This window comes from Gossypium hirsutum, chromosome A01 (genome assembly GCF_007990345.1).
Source record: "Gossypium hirsutum isolate 1008001.06 chromosome A01, Gossypium_hirsutum_v2.1, whole genome shotgun sequence".
Classification (NCBI taxonomy): Eukaryota; Viridiplantae; Streptophyta; class Magnoliopsida; order Malvales; family Malvaceae; genus Gossypium; species Gossypium hirsutum.
The window spans coordinates 84,660,999-84,674,145 of NC_053424.1; positions in this window are offsets into that span (position 1 = coordinate 84,660,999).

A 13,147-nucleotide genomic window follows, 5' to 3' on the forward strand; every position below is an offset into this window, starting at 1 on the left:
ATGTCTCGGTTGAAATAAAAAGAGAAATCCGATGGTTAAATTATGGCTTACATGACTTGAGATCCTGCATGTGTTGCAGAGAAGGATTTAGCCTAGACGGGTAACCGCTGATCTCAAAATAAAAAGGATCTAGCCCGAACGGGTGTTCCTTAAGTGATCGAGCCTCCCGAAGAATATGGGTGCAATAAGAATTTAGCCTGAACGGGTAATCCAATTGAGGACTGAATTTAGCCTGGACTGGCACTTTTGATCCAAGTTTATGAGAGCAATTGTCGTCGAAAGAGATTTAGCCTGGACTGGTAATCCCGACAATGCTCTATGATTTGATACTACGGGGGTATTTAGCCTGGACTGGTAATCCCGCCGTGAGATGTAAGGTTCACGGGAGTGCGTACTTGAGATGATCACTTGTATGACTTGACGGTAATTGGGCTATCCATCATGATTTTCGAGAAATTCAAGGGGATTAGCATGAGAAATAAAGAATGAAAATATTGAGTTGATGAGCTCATCTAAGACTAATTACATGATGTGTTGATATGAGACTAACTTGATGATTGAGTTCATGTGACAGGGAAACTATTTCATACTTGTTGGAATTATTTCCTAATATTGTTGTATGCTAAATAACCAATAAGTTTACTTTCCAGTTATCCAGATGTAAATGCTTACCCCTCTTTCTTTTCCTTTGTTTTTTAGAGCTCGAGGACTCGCGAAGGTTGGGAGATGATCGGAGCTTTGTCAATACTATCAACTTGTCTTATTCTGGTATGTAGAAACTTTTATTTTGTTATAATGGCATGTATAGGATTCTTGGTTATTTTGTTATATGTGTCACTGGGCTAGCCATTGTAAGGGCTTGAATGATATACTTATTCATTTTGTATATGGCCATAGGATATGGCTCATTTTGATGAAGGTTGTAAACCTATTAATTGTGCATGTCCTGCTTGAATGTTTCATGAGATGGTTAATGTGATATACCATAGATATATATGTGTAATGTGGTCGAATCACTTGGAGATGGTTAGGTCATAATTGGCAATGAGTTATAAAATGAGCTAAGTGTAAAATGTGATTATCGGAGTGGCAATCCTTAATACAAAAAGGATAATCTACCATGTACTAAACCAATGAGATGAGGTTAACATGCAAAAGACTATGCCAAGGTAGGGTATGGACATATTTAGGCCATGTTAAATATCATTGAATTTTATAAATGTGTATGGATGTTGAGGGTGACCATTGGTTTGGAAAATAGCCTCTAAAAAGGTTCACACGAGTAGACACATGGACATGTGTCTAGGCCGTGTGTGATATACGGTCAGCCCCATAGGCGTGTTGTATGGCCGTGTGTCCCCTGCACCTAAAAGTTTAGGTCAGTATGCATGGTAGTAAACACACAGCCGAGACACAGCTGTGTGTCTCAATCGTGTGGAGGACAGGACCTAGTACACGGATGTGTGCCTTGGCCGTGTGCCTCTAAATGGATGATGACATCATAAAAAAAATGCTCAGGTTTTTGGACACGAGCGATGACACGGGCGTATCTAGGTCGTGTAAGGGACACAGGCCAAGGGCACGGACGTGTGATCGGCCGTGTGAAACCCCTGTGGGTTCAAAATTAGAAATAAATTCCAATAATTCAACACGAGTAAGGAACACAGACGTGTCCCAATGCACACGAGCGTGAGCATTGCTGCCACACGGGTGTGTGAGGCTTAAACCTAAAAGTTTCTGAAAGTTTTCCAAAGTTCCCAGTTTAGTCCTGGATCGCTTTTAATGCATGTTTTGGACCTCGTAGGTCCATAATGGGGATAATATGATTTTGTTCAATCGGTTTTAAATTGAAATGAAATTTTATAACCTGCACTTTTCGGAAGTTTCCTGTTTGTGTATGGTAATGCCTCGTACCTTGCCCTGGTCTTGGGTACGAGTAAGGGGTGTTACATAATGAGAGATTTCTTCAGACAATTAACAATGTTTCAAATAACTCTATCTTTATCAATAATAAGGATAGTTTTGATATAGAATTCATCCACACTATTTTTCTATAATCAACAAAGTAAAAAATATCACATTTCATACTCAATCATCGATATCCTGTCTCGGACTGTTATGCATCTTGTTAATCCCATATGAATAGATAAACTACCACTGAAAGTTTCTTGTAACAGTTGTTGAATATCCGCAGTACTTTTCTCTAAATAATAGATAATTATCGATACCACATCTGAGGTTCTGAATCAAAGTCAATTTATGTTAAACCCCTTTTTAATTTATAATTTGCTGACACATTTCTGAATTTCACAACTTCACTAAATAAACATTTATTTAACCTCTAATTCAGCTAACAACTGTTCATTACTTGATAAGATCAATCACGTATTCATCACTCAAAAATCACACAAAAGTTTCCCATTCAAACATCTAAAACTATAATCGTTTTCCTCGAACAAGAATCACTTACAAACTCACATGTTTTTTGACGATTTGAGCTAAATTTGTTGTGCCAAGTTTGGATCTTTCTCTGACATTAAACATTTTAAACTCTTATAGTCACAATATATATATATCACAAAACTCTTTATTCAACTCAGGCGGAACCAGAACTGACATTTCGATTGATAATGCCTTCGTGTAAAAGAAAGCTTCAACATTCGAACTAACTTTAACTTACCACAACATTTATCAGATAGAATTGTTCCAATAGATATAACTCTGTATTAAATGTTCAAGAATACAAACTATTCTTTTAGACTATCCCTCAATTCACACATGAACATTCAAAGTTTATTTCCAGTCCGTTGAATATATTCAAACACATATAACTCAATCATTTTTTCAATTATATAATTCAAATCAGACTAAATCACTGAATCAGTCTTTTCAAAGAAAATCTTTTCTTCTCCTTTAAAAGGATAACCCACACATATCATTATACAGATGCCACAATCATCAAATAGAAATCATAATGTCATAATAAGACTAACATCTTACCAGTAACAATAGATAATATCCCAGCTGTTAATAAAGCATTTGAACCCAGAAGAAAATCAAATATGATCTGGACAGCAACCAATGCAGAAACATAACCTTTATAACTCTTATAATGGTATTGAAGTACTCCCAAATTTCAGAACAGAAATTATGATAGCCATTTCCGTCAAATAATGTCTAAAGCTACACAGAATATCAGAAAGTTACAACCCATGTAGAATAATATCAATTCCGATGATATTCCAGAAATTGTCCAGAAAGAATAATGTCACTGATACATACTAAAATCTATAGTAACAAAAGCAATATAATCTTCACTTATATTCAACAGAACAATAGCCAGTAGAAACTAAACATTTGCCTCATACGAATTTCACCAACGATTTTCATATTCACTCAAGGGAATAAATACCAAAAATAAACATAGCAATATCGAACATAACCTAAACAGACCAACCATACTTTCATATTTTAGTATGTTTAGTTAATGTCCTCATACGATAAGAGTTCCTTCTGAAATTAAACAGTCACATCTACTTTTGAGAATAAATGTATACATAGAGTACCCAGAAAAAGTCATAGTGACTGCCCGACTATAACCACTGCACTCAGCCATCAATACAATTCAAACATTATACTATCACTAACAGAAATCGATTTAGAAAAGCTTCCAGTTAATACTTTCTTTAGATAACATACCTGAATAAGTCATTTGATCGAAGTTAACTCCTTCTTTAACAGTGACGTCACATAATCTGAATAGTCTTTAGAACTATATAATATCTCTTTTAATATTGTCTTCATTTGCTGATTCATTCACTTTTCTGACCACATAATTAATCTTCCAAACACAGACTTCTGCAATTTCACCCTCGTGAGTTTATTCAACCCAAATCTTACAGATTTCATTGTAACATTTTACGGATAAGGGGGTGAGGTTAGTAAAGCCTAAAATTCAATTCTCACATAAATGCACATAACATAAATTGTAACACCCCTATCCCGTAACCGACACCGGAATAGGTAAGGGGCATTACCGGACTTGTAACTCATGTCAGAACAGTAAAATTTTGAACTTTTTCTTGAAATAAAGATCATTCATTTAAATAAGTACTAAGCATAGCCAGGGATAAAATTTAAACTTCTCTAAGTAAACATTCAAAAGATGCCATTTTCGCATGGCTTATATACATTAACCAAAATATTCTTCCGCCACTAGTCTATTCTATATATGCCATAAAATAATTCTAAACGTAACAGTGATAAGCAGTGGATAATGATAGTGTGACTAGTTGCTGACGATCCCCGAGCCTGTAGCTTCGAAATAAGATCTATAAAACAGAGAAAACAAAGTAAACGGAGTAAGCATTACAATGCTTAGTAAGTTTTAAGCAGTGTTGTGACAGCCCTAAAGTGACCCTAGTCGGAAAGCGGTCTCGGGACCGCTAGACCGAGTCACCAAATTATTTGAATGTGATAATTATTGCCTAAAATATGTGAATATAAATGTGTGAAAGTTTTAAGCTTCGATTTAGTTAATTGCATGTGAATTTAGTTGATAGGACTTATGTGAGAAAATTTAGAAATGTGCTAGGCAAATGCAAGTGGCCTAATAGTGCATGTAATCAAAGGGGTGGACTTGCATGTCAATTTCCCCCCATTTAAGTACTAGTGGCCGGCCATGACAAGGGATGATGGGCAAAACATGTCATGAAACATGTTGTGTTAATGGAAAAATAAAATAAGAAGCATGGGCAAAACATGTCATGAAACATGTTGTGTTAATGGAAAAATAAAATAAGAAGCATGGGCAAAACATGTCATGAAACATGTTGTGTTAATGGAAGAATAAATAAGAAGCATGGGCAATAAACTAATAAGAAATTGAAGGAAGAAAACAAAGAGAAAAAATGTGTTCATCATTCTCATGCATGACCAAAAAAAAAAGAAGAGAAAAGCTCTCATGTTGTTCTTGGCCGAATAGGAGAAAGAAAAAGAAGGAAAAAGAGCTTTGAGGAAATCGGCTATGGTGGTTTGATAGACTAAGGTATGTTTGATGATGTTCCATGAGATGCATGCATGTTTTAGTAGTTAGCTTGAGTTCTAAATAGCCCATGGTTCAAATCTTTACTATGTCATGGAGATGATATTCGGCCAAGGTGGATTGGTGTTGATATCATTTGCATGCTAAAAGTGAAGCTTTGTAATGGTGCATGTGATGGTGGATTGATGATTCTTGAATCTTCTTTTTAGCATTTTTGAGTGAGACATTAAGTTCTTTGTTTAACCATGGCCAAAAATTGAAATGGTATGGTGTTGTGATGCAATCGGCCCCAACATAGACATGTATGTTCGGCCACATGAATAAGTACATAAGTTATGTGTATGTTCGGCCATCGGTAGCCTATTGATGGCTTTAGCTTGACTTAGAAAATTCGGCTAAGGGGAAATATTAGCTAGTATGTTGAATTCGATTCGTGATTTCGTACATATGTGACTCTAGTGTCTAATGTATATATGGGCTAAGTACCTTGAGCTTCTCTTTTGATGTTCGAATGAATTGTATTAAATTGCTTGATGTGATTAAAAATGCGTATGACCATTGTGTATTTGAGCTAAAAGGTGGCCATATGACCTATCAAACTCCTTGTCATATTCGGCCATAAGCTAGCAAAATGAGACTTTAATGAGTTAAATTTGTTTGAATTAAGCTCAAGAGCAAAGGGGAACTAAATCCGATAAAGGGAAGGAAAAAGTGGTAGAATAGCCGTCGAAACCGTTCGACAACATCCGAGGTAAGTTCTTGAGTAATAGAGCCTAAATTCTGATTTGATTAGATCATGTTTTAAGCAAATCAAAATCATGCTCCTTGTGTGTGGCTATTGAGCCGAAATTGCAAGAGTAATAAGTGTCTTGTGTTTGAGTTTTGCTAATGAAAATGAAATACGAATGTGTCATGATTTATTGTTAAATGTGCATGGTTATTCGAATGATGTCCGGGCTAAGTCCCGAAGGCTTTGTGCTAAGTGACCATATCCGGACTAAGATCCGAAGGCATTTGTGCGAGATACTAATTCCGGGCTATGCCCGAAGGCATTTGTGCGAGTTACTAAATCCGGGTTAAGTCCCGAAGGCATTTGTGCGAGTTACTATAACCGGGCTATGACCCGAAGGCATTTGAACGAGTAGCTATATCCGATTAAATTCCGAAGGTACGTGATTTGGGAATGAACGATCTTGCTGTAAAAATTTCAGTTAATACGCTTGTAACATCCTAACATTGAGGTATGTTTCGTATGTGCTTTGAATTAGTTGAGCCCTTACAAATAAGTATTCACTCAGTTGATAAATGAGCTACCGGCCTTTGGCTAAGTTGATCTTTGTGTATGAATATAAGGGTTGGTAATGTGAAGTAAGTATGATACTGAAAATTTGTGCATATGAAATTATCTGTTTAGCTACATGAATGTTATACTTTTGTTGTGCTGGAATCCCTTGCTCAAAACTTACTAAGCATAAATTGCTTACTCCGTTTCTTTGTTTCTCTGTTTTATAGATTTTGGCTCGTCAGCTATCGGACTCGGGATTTTTGGAAGTCGAAGTCTCCCACACTATCAAAGCCCCCTTTTGGTACAATTTTGGTTGAACTTCGAAATGGCATGTATAGGACTACCCTTTTTGTTGTGGGTCATGGACCCTTTGGATTTGTATAATTTTGGATAGCCATGCGAAAATGGCTTATATATGTTTGAGCATAATGTTATACTCATTTGGTATGGATATGCTTAACAAGGATTGGCCATGGGAATGGTTAATCACTATCATAATTTGTGCTATTTATGCTAAAAGGGCTAGTTGAATCATGGAAACTATGAAATAGGTAAAGTCTACCTTAAAGGCAGATGCTGACAGCAGCAGTGATGTAGATTTGGAAAATCACTAAAAATAGTAGGAATGGAATTAAATAGTGAATAAATTATGTAAACGAACCTTGATGAATCTATTTTCATAGGAAAGTAACGAAACAATCATATGGACAGTATGTTAAGAGATATTCAGGTTCTCGTGAGACAGGGCCAGAACGGTTTCTGGATTCCTTGTTCCGACTTTGGAAATTCATTATAAATTAACCAGAGATAATGAGGAGTCATGCCATATATTTATAGATTCCTCTCTGAGTCTAGTTTCTATAGAAACAAACGGCATCAGTATTGAAGCTCTGTGCAGGGAGATATCCAAGTCGTAATGCGCAAAGGTCAGTGTAGTCGATCCCTTTAACATGGTAGACTTTGACTAATAAACTGTACTAATTGGCCTGACCAAAAATTCTAGAAAAAAATTTGTAGATGCATATATGAGTCTAGTTTCAGGAAAAAATCACGAAGCTGATTTTCGAGTTGTGAAACTCAGGATATGATTTTTAAGGTGACAGTGACGCAGTTAGCCAGCTTGCCTGGAAAATTTAAAATGGATTGTGCAAAGAAGTGATTTAAGTCTGCAAACCCCTCGTGTCCGACTCCGGCGACGGACTCGGGTACGGGGTGTTACAATTTTATTGGTATCAGAGCTACGGTTTAGTCGATTCTAGGACTACCATAATACGTTTGGGTCTAGCTATACATGCCATTTTGTGATTATTTGATAGTGTGGTGATTTTTGACAATTGAAAATGTGTTTATTTATAGTAATGGATCCCGATCCCGACCGAGCGGTAGTTGATGATCTTGAGAGTGTAGCGCCTGTTCCCGCGCAAGGGACAGCGCCGGCGGACTCTCAACCTAATGCTAGTAACCCGAATGATGAAACTAGACAAGCTTTCTATAGCGTAATGAATGATTTGTTCAACCAATACATTCGAACTAATTCGGCTGTTCCACAACCCCCATTCCCGGCTAATGCCACCCCCACACCTACAATACCTCCAGTAACTGACCAAATAAGGTCAAATAAGCCCCCAGTTGACAGAATCCGAAAACATGGGGCTACTGAATTAAAGCTACGGATAGCGACGATGCCGAGCAAGCTGAATTTTGGTTGGACAACACTATCCGGGTACTCGATGAGCTATCTTGTACACCCGATGAATGCCTAAAGTGTACTATCTCCTTGCTACGCGATTCTGCCTACTATTGGTGGAGTACTCTGACTTCTGTTGTGCCCCGAGAGCAAGTAACTTGGGAGTTTTTCCAAACTGAGTTTCGGAAAAAGTAAATCAGTCAGAGATTTGTTGATAAAAAACGGAAGGAATTTCTGGAGCTTAAGCAAGGTTCTATGTCAGTTACTGATTACGAGCGAAAATTTGTTAGACTTAGTAGATACGCTCGGGAATGTGTTTCGTCCGAGGCTATCATGTGTAAACGCTTCGAGGATGGGCTGAATGAAGATATAAAAATGTTCGTTGGCTTTCTTGAAATACGAGAGTTCGTAGTACTTGTCGAGCGAGCTTGTAAAGCCGAAGAGCTTAGAAAAGAAAAACAAAAAGTTGATGTGGGAACTGGAGAGTTTCGTAAAAGATCCTCGGGAAAGTCTCTTCAACAGGCATCGAAGAAATTTCGAGATGATGTGGGCCGGTCTAGAGGCACTTCGGGCCTTTTTAGACGAGATCGTGATTGACCCCCTGTGGGTACACGAGGCACTTCGGTCGCTAGTGTTGGAAATGAACGTCGAGACAGAACGGAGTGTCAGCATTGTGGTAAATGGCATTCGGGGAGCTGTAGGTTCCATGACCGCTCCTGCTATAAGTGTGAATCAGCTGACCACTTCATTAAGGATTGCCCGAGGTTGTCTGAACAGAATATAAATCAAAGCGAGAAACCGGGTGCTACCACTGTTCGAGGTAGACCATCTAGAAATACGGACAATGCTAGGGGTGGTCAGAGAGGATCTAGAGATGCTACGACCAGATCCGAGGCTCGCGCTCCTGCTAGGGCTTATGCTATACGCGCACGCGAGGATGTTTCCTCGCCAGATGTTATTGCCGGTACTTTTACTCTCTTTGATACTAATGTGATTGCTTTGATTGACCCTGGTTCTACTCATTCTTATATATATGCGAAACCTTAGCATCCAGTAAGACTTTACCTATTGAGTCTACTGAGTTCGTAATTCGGATGTCAAATCCCTTGGGTCGTTACGTGCTTGTCGACAAAGTGTGTAAGAAATGTCCCCTAGTAATTCGAGATTCCTATTTTCCGGCGGACTTGATGCTTTTGCCGTTTGATGAATTTGATGTTATTCTTGGTTTGGATTGGTTGACCGCGCATGATGCGGTTGTGAATTGCAAAAGCAAGACTATTGATTTGAGGTGCGCAAATAACGAGATAATCTGAGTTGAGTCTACGAACTTAAGGGGGTTACCAGCTGTAATATCAGCAATGTTGGCCCAGAAATATGTAAGAAAAGGGTGCGAAGCATACCTTGCGTATGTACTTGATGACAAAGAATTAGAAAAGAAACCCGAATCTGTGCCGGTGGTTTGTGAACACCCGGATGTTTTTCCTGAAGAATTACCGGGTTTACCACCTGTTCGGGAGGTAGAGTTTAGTATTGAGCTTGTACCTGGAAGCCTCCAAGAAATATTACCGAAGTTCGGAGCTTCCTGGGGCTCGCCGGTTATTACCGACGATTTGTAAAAGGTTTCTCAATGATAGCCACACCAATGACGAAGCTACTTCAAAAGGATGTTAAGTTCGAATGGACGGAGAAATGTCAGAAAAGTTTCGATCAACTGAAAACTTATTTGACTGAAGCTCCAATTTTAGTGCAACCCGAATCAGGCAAAGAGTTTATCATTTATAGTGACGCATCCCTACTTGGGTTGGGTTGCGTATTGATGCAAGAAGGTCGAGTTGTGGCCTATGCGTCGAGACAATTGAAGCCATACGAGAGAAATTATCCGACCCATGATCTCGAACTAGCTACCATCGTATTTGCTTTGAAAATATGGCGACATTATTTGTTTGGTGAGAAGTGCCATGTATTTTCGGATCACAAAAGTCTCAAATATTTGATGACCCGGCGAGACTTGAATCTGCGACAAAGGCGTTGGCTTGAGTTGTTGAAAGATTATGAGCTTGTCATTGATTACCACCCGGGAAAGGCTAATGTGGTTGTGGACGCCTTAAGCCGGAAATCACTGTTTGCTTTACGAGCGATGAATGTACACTTGTCTGTTCTACCTGACAATGTGTTAGTAGCTGAATTAAAAGCCAAACCATTATTGATTCATCAAATTCGTGAAGCTCAGAAAGTCGATGATGAATTGGTTGCAAAACGGGCTGAGTGTGTTCCGAACAAGGAATCGGGGTTTCAAATTGATGATGATGATTGTTTGAGGTTCAGAAGTCGTTTGTGTGTTCCAAGGAATTCGGAACTCATTCCGATGATTCTGAACGAAGCCCATTGTAGCCGAATGTCAATTCACCCGGGGAGTACGAAAATGTACAACGATTTGAAACGTCGGTTTTGGTGGCATGGTATGAAACGAGACATCTCCGACTTTGTTTCGAGATGTTTAATATGTCAACAAGTGAAAGCAGAACATCAAGTGCCTTCAGGATTACTTCAGCCGATCATGGTACCTGAATGGAAATGGGATCGAGTCACGATGGATTTCGTATCTGGGTTGCCAGTATCGGCAAGTAAGAAAGATGCGATTTGGGTTGTTATGGATAGACTAACTAAGTCGGCTCACTTTATCCCCGTACGTACGGATTTTTCATTGGATAAACTAGCTGAATTGTATGTTTCTCAGATTGTGAGATTACACGGGGTATCGATTTCTGTTGTGTCGGATAGAGATCCGAGGCTCACCTCGCGATTTTGGAAGAAATTCAAGAAGCTTTGGGTACCAAGCTGCATTTTAGCACCGCTTTTCATCCACAAACCGATGGTCAATCCGAGCGGATAATTCAGACACTTGAGGATATGTTGAGATGTTGCATCCTCGAGTTCAGCGGTTCATGGGAATGGTATTTACCTTTGATTGAATTCGCTTACAACAACAGTTTTCAATCAAGTATTAAGATGGCACCTTACAAGGCTTTGTACGGTCGTAAATGCCGTACACCATTGTTTTGGACCGAGCTCGGTGATAGTAAAATTTTCAGAGTTGATTTGATTAAAGATGCTGAACAGAAAGTAAAGGTAATCCGTGAAAGTCTGAAGGCAGCCACAGATCGTCAGAAATCGTATGCGGATTTGAAACGAAAAGACGTTGAATATCAGGTGGGAGATAAAGTGTTTCTTAAAGTTTCGCCTTGGAAAAAGATACTCAGATTTGGCCGTAAGGGCAAGTTGAGCCCAAGATTCATTGGGCCGTACGAAATCTCCGAACGAGTTGGTCCGGTTGCGTATAGATTGATTTTGCCCCCTGAACTTGGAAAGATTCACGACGTCTTTCATGTTTCGATGCTTCGACGTTATAGATCCGATCCGTCACATGTGATTAATCCCTCAGAAGTTGAAATTCAATCTGACTTGAGTTATGAAGAAGAACCGATTCGTATCCTAGCTCGTGAAGTGAAAGAGTTGCGAAACAAAAGGGTTCCGTTAGTTAAGGTGTTATGGCTCAAACACGGGATCGAGGAAGCTACTTGGGAAACCGAGAGCTCGATGAAAGAACGATACCCAAACCTATTTACCGGTAAGATTTTCGGGGACGAAAATTTCTTAAGTGGGGGAGAGTTGTGACAGCCCTAAAGTGACCCTAGTCGGAAAGCGGTCTCGGGACCGCTAGACCGAGTCACCAAATTATTTGAATGTGATAATTATTGCCTAAAATATGTGAATATAAATGTGTGAAAGTTTTAAGCTTCGATTTAGTTAATTGCATGTGAATTTAGTTGATAGGACTTATGTGAGAAAATTTAGAAATGTGCTAGGCAAATGCAAGTGGCCTAATAGTGCATGTAATCAAAGGGGTGGACTTGCATGTCAATTTCCCCCCATTTAAGTACTAGTGGCCGGCCATGACAAGGGATGATGGGCAAAACATGTCATGAATCATGTTGTGTTAATGGAAAAATAAAATAAGAAGCATGGGCAAAACATGTCATGAAACATGTTGTGTTAATGGAAGAATAAAATAAGAAGCATGGGCAATAAACTAATAAGAAATTGAAGGAAGAAAACAAAGAGAAAAAAATGTGTTCATCATTCTCATGCATGACCAAAAAAAAAAGAAGAGAAAAGCTCTCATGTTGTTCTTGGCCGAATAGGAGAAAGAAAAAGAAGGAAAAAGAGCTTTGAGGAAATCGGCTATGGTGGTTTGATAGACTAAGGTATGTTTGATGATGTTCCATGAGATGCATGCATGTTTTAGTAGTTAGCTTGAGTTCTAAATAGCCCATGGTTCAAATCTTTACTATGTCATGGAGATGATATTCGGCCAAGGTGGATTGGTGTTGATATCATTTGCATGCTAAAAGTGAAGCTTTGTAATGGTGCATGTGATGGTGGATTGATGATTCTTGAATCTTCTTTTTAGCATTTTTGAGTGAGACATTAAGTTCTTTGTTTAACCATGGCCAAAAATTGAAATGGTATGGTGTTGTGATGCAATAGGCCCCAACATAGACATGTATGTTCGGCCACATGAATAAGTACATAAGTTATGTGTATGTTCGGCCATAGGTAGCCTATTGATGGCTTTAGCTTGACTTAGAAAATTCGGCTAAGGGGAAATATTAGCTAGTATGTTGAATTCGATTCGTGATTTCGTACATATGTGACTCTAGTGTCTAATGTATATATGGGCTAAGTACCTTGAGCTTCTCTTTTGATGTTCGAATGAATTGTATTAAATTGCTTGATGTGATTAAAAATGCGTATGACCATTGTGTATTTGAGCTAAAAGGTGGCCATATGACCTATCAAACTCCTTGTCATATTCGGCCATAAGCTAGCAAAATGAGACTTTAATGAGTTAAATTTGTTTGAATTAAGCTCAAGAGCAAAGGGGAACTAAATCCGATAAAGGGAAGGAAAAAGTGGTCGAATAGCCGTCGAAACCGTTCGACAACATCCGAGGTAAGTTCTTGAGTAATAGAGCTTAAATTATGATTTGATTAGATCATGTTTTAAGCAAATCAAAATCATGCTCCTTGTGTGTGGCTATTGAGCCGAAATTACAAGAGTAATAAGTGTC